Consider the following 11,196-nt stretch of genomic DNA (forward strand, 5'->3'; position numbering starts at 1 on the left):
TGATCTTGAAGGTTTTTTTTCTTCATATATTTCTCATTAATTACCATGAATAATACAAATGTGTTTTCAGTTGTGCAGTGTTGGAAAAATACAAACTGTGTCAGAACATGATGGAGCTGCAGAATTACTGCTGAGGAAGGTTTTATTTTTTTCACAAGAATGGTAGTTACACCAAGAGATTTCAGTTCAGTTGTCAAAAGAGATGACTAGAGTTCACTGCTAGTGGAATTGGAGAGGAGCCCTATGCAAACCCCAAATTTAGCCACCTCTGTTAGGAGGAAGCCTGGATCATGAATCTGGCTTCACACTTTGGGCCCATTTCCATAAAATTCAGAGGGGTTTAGTTCAACATACACTGTTTAAGATGCATCTAATTCAAATAGCCTTCTGTAGAGAATCTTCAGTGCATTCATTCTTCCACAAAGAGGTTCTCCATAAAAGCTCTCTCTTTCAAGCCATATAGCTCCTGCACATGAATAACTTTCACCATAGGAACTCACTGAGGCAGCAAACCCTGATCTTAGTGTCTTTTCAGAAATAACAGGCTCTTGGAACAATATTCTCTAAGACCCCTTCGGAAGCAATTAACTGCTTCCAGTACACCTGGAGCGTATTAAGCCTGAGAGAGGCTTTAAAGCTACAGTTCACATTTCACTTCAGCCTGGTAAGAAATCAAATAAAAGAGGGAATTTAAGAAGTCAGGTAATGCTTATTCCATATTTCTGGCAAGCTAAATATTCTATAGAAGGTACTTGCTTCCTTTGGCAAGAGAAACCCTATTTCCAGTCTAGGAAGCTTCATATTGTATGAATATTTAATTTCCCTTCACCTTAACTAGACAAAATATACAATAGGACAATTTAAAGGCTTTTCTCAGTTTCCAGCTTTTTGTGATCTATACATCCACAAAAGATCTATGGCATCTGCTGTCTGCTTTCAGAAATGACACAGGTGTAACTATGGTCATCAGCTTGTCACATATGAAGTTATTAAGTGATAATGATATTTAATTATATACATTAACTCAAACCACCAAATTAATGACACCCGTGTTTCTCTAAATATTCCCCCTTTGGCTTTGAGTCTATTCTCAGCACATGGATGATTTGCAGAAAAATATAATGAAATTATTTGGTAACCTCTGTAAAGTGCATGTACATTCTCTGCTAAAGTTTGTGTCCTCTAGACTATACCAATTCACAAAGGGTGGCCATTACCTGGATGTGAATTTCTCCTTCTCCGAGAAAGTGAAAAAACCCAAAACCAACCAAACAAAATTCTTTGGAGAGATGAAAAGCAATTAAAGAATACCTAGAGCTCTAGCCTTTTTTAAAAACTAGGATAAGGTGTTCCAAAGTCCTGATAGCCAAAGAGGACAAGAAATGGCAAGTAAGCACACATGTGTATGTGGCACTGAGCAGACAGTTTTCATATGCTGATCATACCAATCATACCCTTTAACGTTTGATCATGCCCTAGGTAAAATCTCAAAGATGTGAATGAGAAAACACTGAAAAACACTTTTTGCTTTGGTAAACTGCAGGAATCTCAGACAGCTAGAATCCATCTAATAGGGATCTAGCAGAAAAAGTAAAATACTGATTCCTAATATTAAAGAGCTATGACTTAAATGCAAGCACAATGCACTTCAGAATGAATGTGTTGACCCAATGTGGTTGGCTTTATTAGCTAATATAGGCTATAGACAGCAGATCAGCTTCTTCCTGGTGAATGGATGAGAACTGATTGGCATTTCATTCTTGTTCTGTAGCTTTCCTTGCAACTGGTTAGGAGCATTTATACCTGTTTAAAGACTAGTAGGGTTTTGGTTTTTTTTAGTTTAAAGGCTCCATGTAAGGTCCACATGGTGTTCTGTGAAGTGGAAAATAATACATGATTGAGAAGCCAAAGACACTAAAGGACATTAAACTGGGAGAAGCTGTTGACTCCCTCAAGAGCAGAGAGGCCCTGCAGAGTAACCTCAACAAACTAGAGAGATGGGCAATCACCAACCATATGAAGCTGAACAAGGGCAAGTGCCAGATTCTGCACTTGGAATGGGGTAACTCTGGTTGCATGTACAAACAAGGTAACAAGAGGCTGGAAAGCAGTACCACAGAAAGGGATTAGGGTTCCTGGTTGATGGCAAGTTGAAGATGAGTCAGCAGTGCCCTGGCAGACGAGGGGTGGGGGGGCCATCAGGCAAAGCATCGCCAGCTGGTCGAGGGAGGGGATTGTCCTGCTCTGCTCTGCACTGGGGCAGCCTCACCTTGAATATTGTGTGCAGTTTTGGGCACAACAATATAAGAAAGACATTGAGCTACTAGAGAATATCTGAAGGAGGACAATCAGGATGGTGAAGGGGCTGGAGGGGAAGCTGTACAAGGAGCAGCTGAGGTCACTTGGTCTATTCACCCTGGAGGAGACTGAGAGGAGACCTCACTGCAGTCTACAACATCCTCACAAGGGGAAGCAGAGGGGCAGGTGCCAATCTCTTCACTCTCATGACCAATGATAGGACTCAAGGAAACAGCATGAAGCTGAGTCAGGGGAGGTTTAGGTTGGATATTAAAAAAAGATTCTTCACCCAGAGGGTGGTTGGGTACTTGAACAGGCTCCCCAGGTCAAGTGGTCACAGCACCAAGCCTGACAGAGTTCAAGAAATGTTTGGACAACACTCTCAGACACATGGTGTGATTGTTGGGGTGTCCTGTGTAAGGGCAGAAGTTGATGTGATGATCCTGAGGTGTCCCTTCCAACTCAGCATATTCTATGATTCTCTGATACAGATATATATGAAATTTGGGTAGATGAACTTTCATCTGGAATTCCCTAATATGTAATCTTGTCTGAAAAACTGGCTATTCAACTTTAATGCTCTTTGAACATATTTTAAATAGGCACAATATAAATGATATTCCCTTCAATTGGCACTTCTCCTGGGATTTGCATGCCTTACAGCATTTTTAATAACTTACAGACATTATATGAATGTAATGGAAAACTGTCTATTGTTCTTCCACTGGCCAAGGAACATTTTACCTTTACAAGAGTACCAGGATATTTTGTGACTCTCTCAAAAAAAAAAAAAAAAAAAAGCAGCTCCAGAAGGCTAAGAGTAGAAAGAAAGATTAAAAAACCCAAATGGCATTGGTTTAATCTCAGGCAATTTTTCAGACTGGGCGAAGGGACACATCACAGTATGCACATATATGTCAACTAAATGAAACTATCAACTTAGCTCAAAATGAGACGTACCTTACCATTACCAGTAACTTTTCCAAGGCTGGCAAGAGGTTGCTCTGTGTGATTTCAGCATGCTCAGGAGAAAACAGAGTCAGTTTGGGAACATTGGGGAGAGTGAGTACCTGGGTCTCAAGGGTAAAATTGGGAGGTTGTTATCTGAGCATGACTGGTAGTTTGAAGAGTAACATCAGGCTTTTATTTAAATGTTTTCTGTTCTCATCTCTTTTTCTGCCTTTTTGATAATTAGCTGAACACTGCCATAATGAAAGTGTCCTGGAAGTAATGCTCTGCTGACTCTTCAACTCAAGCCTTCTCAACATATATTATGTCCTAAATTTAGAAAGGATTTTTTTCACTCAACAATCAAATAAAAATGCATAACAATTTCAAAAGGGGTTTTTCGTTTGTTTCTGATATATTGGGTAGATAATTTTAGAGACTTCCTGTAATCTTTTGGAAGTTCATACTTATAACGTAACAGGAATACAACTAAATAAAATAGGACTGGAAAAGAGAAGTTGTGTAGGAAAAAGAATGGTATATGAACAGCACAAGAGACATAGGAGAAACTAGAAGAAACTTGCAAATTCATTTCACTATGGCTTTGTGAAAAATGCATGTTTTTGTGGGATTCTGTATTTTATAACTGACACAGAAAAAGAGAGCCTATATATTTGACAATTAACTTTATCAGCTGTATATGTTTGCATTTATAACTTTGAAGAGAACTTCTCCTTTTGGAATTGTTCAACTACAATAATTGCTAGAAACTAGTTACGGAATAACTTTATGTTCAACTATAGCAATAATTTTACATTTCCCATGTAATATTTCTTTCTTTTTGCATTAGATTTTCTGACTCATTGTCTCCCATTCCCTCAGATTAGTTTATTTCTGTTTTTTAAAGAGACTTTAATAGAAGAGGAGAAAGTAGTTTAGATCTAGTCTCTGAGAAAGCGGTTTCATTCAGTAAGAAGTTGTCTTCTTTTAGCTTGTGTTTTTATACTTATGCCAAAAAGGAAAAGGATGTGGTGTTAAGGTTTGAAGATTATTGCTTTCATTTTGTCTGCTTCATATGATGTTTTGTAGCATTCTCAAAAAATCATATACAAAATAAAATTGCTTTAGCACTTATTTTGGGTACTGGTTTTATGCTTTAAGAGTACCTAGAAGACACTTTTTCAGCACACATGGATTTTTCACCAGTTTTAAGCTTTAATGCTTCTGGAAGATGGTCTCCAGGTAAGACTTCAGGCCCTGTTTCTGTAATTAGATTCACTGGAGTGAAATCATACCAGGCTTATTCACTTTAAATAACTTGCAGGTGCCTAATATTTTCTGTCAGATCTTCAAAGTTATTGTTCTACTACTGTTGTATATGTTCAAGGTGCTTCCTATAAAGTACTTGGACCACAACCAAACCAGGCCAAGGATTTCACAAATTTATCTTTTTTCCTCTTATATTTAATCATGTTGATAACCTCAAATTGTACTTACCATATACTTTCTTGCATGAAAAAGACCTGCAAAGAGGTTGGTTTTGTTCTCAGTTGCTCTAACAACTCCAAAGACCTGAGAGACCACAGTTCCTACCTCAGAGGTAGGATTCAAGTGTGAGTCTTGTGACGGTGAATGTTCTAGTTAAGTCTAGTGCATTACTTACACTTGCTAACTTCCTACTCCTGGCTTTCTGCTCTGCCATAGGGATTAACCTGTGTTAAGTGCCTAAAAACTGAAGGGAGTTCACATCTGAAAACCTGAGGAGGGAAAAGAGTCAATCAGTGTCCAGCCAGGAGATGGGTGTTCCCTGCCTGGGAGTGCTGATAGATAGCCTTACTCACATTTCCTACTTCGTGTCATTTCCCACTTTGTGTCATTTCCCTGCCTTCAGTGAATGCTATTCTCACAAGCCTCTTCCTTCAGGAGCTTCAAGGTACCAGGAGCCCATGTGCCTGTCACAGAGTTACAGATTCCACCGAGCAGCAGGGTAATTAGGTTCAACATTGCAACAATTTACTTTGAAGTCCATTATGTGGACATAGCCTTGTTAGTTTATCTCTGAAGACTGGAGAATGGAATACAGGGATAATTATCGGGAATGGTAGAAAAGACGACTCCAAGAAATACCATCAGGAAAATTAGGAGGTCTCAAAATAAAGGAATTGACCTTGTAATCTATAAATAATGACAAACAGTGGGACAAAGGTTGTGCTTTTATTTTGAAAAATGTGACAAAGGACCTGACAATACTCACAGATAAATAGAAGCATAACATCCACAGGAGCCCCAACTGTCAAAGGTCATTCTGGAGTTACATTTTACAAGTCATAGGCTTCAAGCCTTCTTTGGTAATATTTCACCAAATAAAACAAAACCGAACTTCCAAGATTTCTCACTAACCGTAGCAGCTATTCATCATTCTAAATCTCTGCCGGCACTTTCAGAGCTTTTCTGTCACAGTCACTGGAGTGGCAGGAAATTCCTGTATGGAGCTTGTCTTTTTACCCAGCAGTTCCAATTACTTCGGTCCTTGACTGCCGCTTTGACAGCATCAGTTCTGAGCCATCCAGCAGTGTGATAAAAATTAGGAAACAACAAAAACAACACGCGTCTTTTGAATAGGATATTTCTTTAAAAAGTGTTTGAATATGTGTCAGTTAATTACCATGCTCTGTGGTCATAAACCAGAGTGGATTTTACCATTTGTATTTCTTTCATCTATAGTCAAGCGTCTCTTCTTCAAGACCTGTCACAATAACTGATACAGTTTCCCTGTGTCTTCGTTGTTAAGCAGAGTTGGGTTTTTTAACTGTTATTGGAATTATCCTATACTTCATAATGAGAATAAATGGATTTTAAAAATAAACGAGTATGGTTAGAAATTCCTTGATGTTTTCATTCATCAACACTATTACATTTTAAGCGTGAACAACTTCAAGTACATGTATAAAACTATTTTTAAAGTATTAAAAATCTGAAATAGAAAATAATCTCATTTTCATGAGAAAATGCTGTAACTGTTTCACCACACATGTGCCATTAATTAATAGTCTGTGTTTTGAGTGTAATCATAACCTTAGTATTCCTTGGGAACAATTTTTGCAATAATAAAATTTATTCATGTATTTGCGTCCACTGGGCTTGTAAAGACCAATTTTTAGCAGAGTCTGAATAAGACAATGACAGTCCTACTGAATTCTGTGAAATCTTAAGACTGAGTTTCCCTTTGTTAAAAATCAAAATGTGTCAGAAATCTACTGACTCAGAATAAAATTGCAGGTTACAATTTCACCCTTGGGCTTAATCAAACATGTGGTGTAATATCAAATTTATTGTGTACTTTTGCTTTGAGCTTTGCTGACATTTCAATGCCATCAGCAGTAGAAATGTTGAAAAATGTGACTGTCTTTTTCTGCATTTGGATATGGTGCCAGAGTTCACCTTGGCTTTAACAAGTTTCATAATATTGTCCATTTTTAAGCTCATAGAGGCCATTTTAGAGATCATATTTGTGTATATAAAGAAACTCATATCTCACTGTTATCATCATGAAAAACTACAACACTACTTTTCACATGCTACTACATAGTTGATTTTACAGTCCACAGTCCTTGATTACCATATTTATGAATGCAAAGATTATGTGACAGAATATGATAAATATCTAAATAATACACTGGATACTTTTTTCCTTTCAGATATTCAATTTCTACATTTTAGACCCCCAAAGCACAATTTTTTTTGTCTTAATCAAACAAAGAAATAAACCTGTACAAAATGTATACATTCAGTATCACGTTGCAATATACTTTGTTTTTGAAGCAGATAAAAAGCTTTCAAGTGGCTAGGACACATGCATTATGCCCATGCCTGTGTGTAATGTATATATATTGTTTTAGTGTATGAACATAAAAATAAAGCAGAGGTTTGAAATCTTATTTTCTTTCTGTATTATTTATATTGTGAAAAGCACTGTTCTTCTATATCTGGAATTAGTGTTGAGTTTATTGCTATTAATGTCTTAATTTATTCAGGAATCTCAATTTTGTGAAAAGATCTTAATAGTGAATGACATCTTTCTTGTATAAATAAAAAGTAACTCTTACTCTGCAATGCCTTTTCTTCAAGTACCTCACATGCACTGGAAGTTAATTTTTGCACACAATGCTGAACTAGGTATTATTACTGTATTTTAAAAACACAAGAGGTGAGCCACTGTAGGACTACATTGTTAGATCCACAGATCTTGGTGTCTAACTGCATATCTGTGTTGAAAGCCCTCTCAACTCACATGCTCCCATGCTGTGGCAATTGCAGCTCTCCTCTGTATGGCAAACCTTGCTTGTCCCCACTGCCACCAGAACAAGAGACATAGGGGTGGCAACTCCTTATGATGGTTGTGTCTCTAAAGACCCTTTGTCATGAAGTCATTCCCTCATCTGCCATCTAATCAGGGTGGTGTTTGCACTCTTTCTAATAGAAACTTCCACCAGCTAAGTACATGTTTTCGCATAGGTCCAGACATGCTTGTCTCTGTGCTGTGACCTGGTGGACATACATCAGCTGCAATATCACAACTGAAAAATGGGTTCAGGCACAGTGTTAATGTAGAACTGATGCAAAATTTGCTTAAGCATGCACAGTGTCTTATGCCATAATAGAGAATAGCCAGGTCTCCCAAAAGCCAGAGCTAAAACTTCAGAGCTGTGGGTGTTTTTTCATATTTTGTTCCTGATGCTCTTTAGGAAATCAAATTCTTTATTTTCTTTCTGTAACTATGAAGTCCATATGAAATGCTACTTATTCAGTGTCGTGTGAATATCAGTGATTACCTCCAAACATAAGTGCAATTGAAAAGATTATTACACTCTGATTAAGGCTTGTTATTATTGTTTGTTTCTAGGCTCTTGTTTTTCTGTAGATCCTCAGCTGCTGCCTACAGAGAATGCTAGATAGAACATGAAACAGAAATGAGCTTTAAGTGACATTCACACTTCCTAATCTGAGCTATTTGCAATTATTTTCTAATCTTACAAGAGAAGTATTAACAGCTTGAGACTACAAATGGTGCAGGTAACAGCCACAAGAATGTCACTGTTGCAGGTCTGGTTGGGATCCTTCAAACTGTAAACCAAATGTTAAACATTTTCCATAACTGACTAAATTCTGAAATGCTTTTTGGCAGTCCTCCTAAATATGAAATGACTCTGTAGCAGTGAGCATTTAACACTATCACATCAAACAAACTCCTGTGTCCAAATTCTGTCTTAACTATTAGGCGAGTAAAATTTACCACTCTGTCAGGTACTACCATACTGTAGCATCCCTTAGTTTTTTTAACCTTTCTGTATAAAAGTCAGTGACCATCTCTGTCCCATTTAACATCAGTTTTGGCAGTGTAATCCTGATTTCCTCTTTCTAGTCAGTGTTTCCTGTTATATTTGGTTTAACATTTTGGGCTTTTCCACACAGTTTAATTTGTGGGGGTCATTCATCATCCCATCTAGGGGGGGCACAGGCTCCATATAGACTCTTTTAGGTTGAAGGATCATCTTGACATTTGGATGGCAGATTGACTGTGCTTGTGAAATGCCCAATACAATGGTTTTGGCCCCAACATGCTGTCCTTTATATCTTCCTAATAGCCATATTTTCTGCTCCATATGCAACCCACCACCTCAGCAAGTAGCTCTGTACAGGGACTCTGTCACTGCTCTTCACCACCACAGTGACCCAACTGCCTGAGCATATTGTGGAAAGACAGTACAGATCAGAGGAAAGTGTCAAAAGTGAAGTTCTGGGAAAGAAGTGAATGTGTTGTCATGTGAGGAAATATCTCAATGGTTGCTGTGAGGGCAATAATCATCTGTTCATCTCTGGTCCAGAGAATTGCAGACTGGTGCTGACAATAGTGCTCAGCTCAGCAATATGCATGGGACATTGTCCCACTGTCATTGGCTGGAGCTGATGTGGTCAGTTGCACTGGTTCATACCAGTTTTTGCCTACTGTCATTTTCTATTTTTGGAATGATAAAGAATAATTTTAAATTCCGGTATGCTATCCTAGTAGCATCATACCGTGATCTCCCACCATTTCCTTCCTATGAGCATGCCCTTTACTATGTATATCAAGAGTTCGTTAAATTTCCTCCATGTTAAAATAAAAGGTGTTAATGTAAATGTTATTGCAAGCAGAATTATAGCAGACTTTGATTTTTTAATTTTGATTTGAAGTCAACACAGGAAGTTTTGAATGACAGAGTGGTCATAATGTACCTAATTTCAAAATCACTGCCAGAAAAACAAAGCCAAAAAGCCACACTAATTTTCAAAAAAGGGAATTACAGCAGAATGAAAAAACATCTAAAAAAGAAGAAATTGGAAAGGATAGCCTTAATATGAATTAAAGACAAACTTACAAAAGACATAAAAAGAGATTTTTTTCAAACACATAACAAACAAGAGTCTTGCAAGAAAGAAACGAGTTTGTAGAGATGTTAGATAATCAAGGTACAAGAAAAAAGATATAGGGAAGATAAAGCTGAAACTTAAAGAATTTTCTTGTATCTGTGTTAACTGTGGAGAAACTTGGTTCCACAACTGTAGCCCTTGAAAAACAGGCTCTGACACCAATGAATCTGATTCAACAAAAGAGTTTATGGAACAAAGTTACGAAATTAAGATTAAAAGATAACTTAGTATGCAGAAAACCAAGAACTTTAGAGTAATTTTGGTATGAAGATGCCAGATTATTTACTACACTGTGTAACCTTTTGTTTTAACCACTTTGCAACCCAAGGAATGAAATTTACATATATGTTGCTGTTTTAAAAAATAAATAAATTCCAAGGAGAATCAATGAACCTACTTGTTCCTGTTTGAACTGGGCAATTACAAACAGAATAGAAGGAAAGTATTAGTAGAGATGTGAATAAATATGATATGTTTGAGGAGAAGTAGTGTTGCTTTTGTAAAGCAAAGTCACACCTAAAATCTTGCATACTGTTCACTGGAGGAGCCAGCAATCACACAGACAAGAACAATCCAGCTGCTGAAGTCATCTTGCAATGCCAAAAGGCTTTTTACAGTGTTCCTTGTCCTTTTTAGAATGTTCCTGTAAAACAGATTATGCTGTCATTAGATAACAGGGAAGGTCTTTGAATGGATGAATAATTGCTGAAAATTTGGAGACAAAATAAGTTTATACAGTCCATATAACACCACAAAAGTGTGTGGTAGACCTGTGCTCTTAAACACATTAGAAATGTGTAATGTCAGGGCCTAAAGGACTGGCCCTGAGCCAAAGCTGACCTATAAAATGAACTCTTCAACCTAGTATTGCATTTAGCCATATATCTGCTTATTTACCAAGATGCTATATAATCCTTAGTAATGTTTTAAGAATACACATTTATGCCTGTTACAACGGTATATTATTAATAATTAGTAAGGCTTGAGTGTGTTATAAATATGCCTTTCCTTTCCAACCAAAATGGTAGACCTCAAATAGCCACAGATTGCTCATATTTGAGATATCAATGTAGCCATAACTTCTGTTTTTAGAGACTAGTCAAAGCCATGAGGCCATGGGGCATTGGATAGTAGCTAATCCAAATTGACCCCCTGATTTTGCCTTGGGCCCTGGCCAGGCCTAAGGGGAAAACCAGGGGCAGAATAATGCCAGATTGCTTTGCCACACCAAAGCAATCTGTGATGTAAGTTGGTTTGTTTAACACTGTATAAGCTGGACTCTCTCACAGCAAAGATGGAGGCTTCACCTGAGAGTGGACACACTGTGTAGGGTTTCCCAGTTACCAGGAAGAGGTTGACCCAGCCAGCACAGCTTTAGGAAGGACAGATCCTGTCTGACCAACTTGATCTTTAGGACGAGGTGACCTGCCTGGTGGATGAGGGGAAGGCTGTGGATGTGTCTATCTGGACTTCAGCAAA

General features: G+C 37.7%; 1 long non-coding RNA gene across 1 annotated transcript; it reads right to left on the reverse strand.

Annotated features, from left to right (window-relative positions):
- Positions 1-9,883: 9,883 nt before the first annotated feature.
- LOC127474602 (uncharacterized) lies at positions 9,884-11,146 on the reverse strand. Its single transcript, XR_007905917.1, has 2 exons — positions 11,025-11,146; positions 9,884-10,360 (listed from the first exon to the last, which is right to left on the reverse strand). It is a non-coding gene; the product is annotated as an uncharacterized LOC127474602 (long non-coding RNA).
- Between the last annotated feature and the right edge of the window lie 50 nt (positions 11,147-11,196).

This window comes from Manacus candei, unplaced genomic scaffold (genome assembly GCF_025592945.1).
Source record: "Manacus candei isolate 608988 ecotype Guabito, Panama unplaced genomic scaffold, ASM2559294v1 h1tg000043l, whole genome shotgun sequence".
Classification (NCBI taxonomy): domain Eukaryota; kingdom Metazoa; phylum Chordata; class Aves; order Passeriformes; family Pipridae; genus Manacus; species Manacus candei.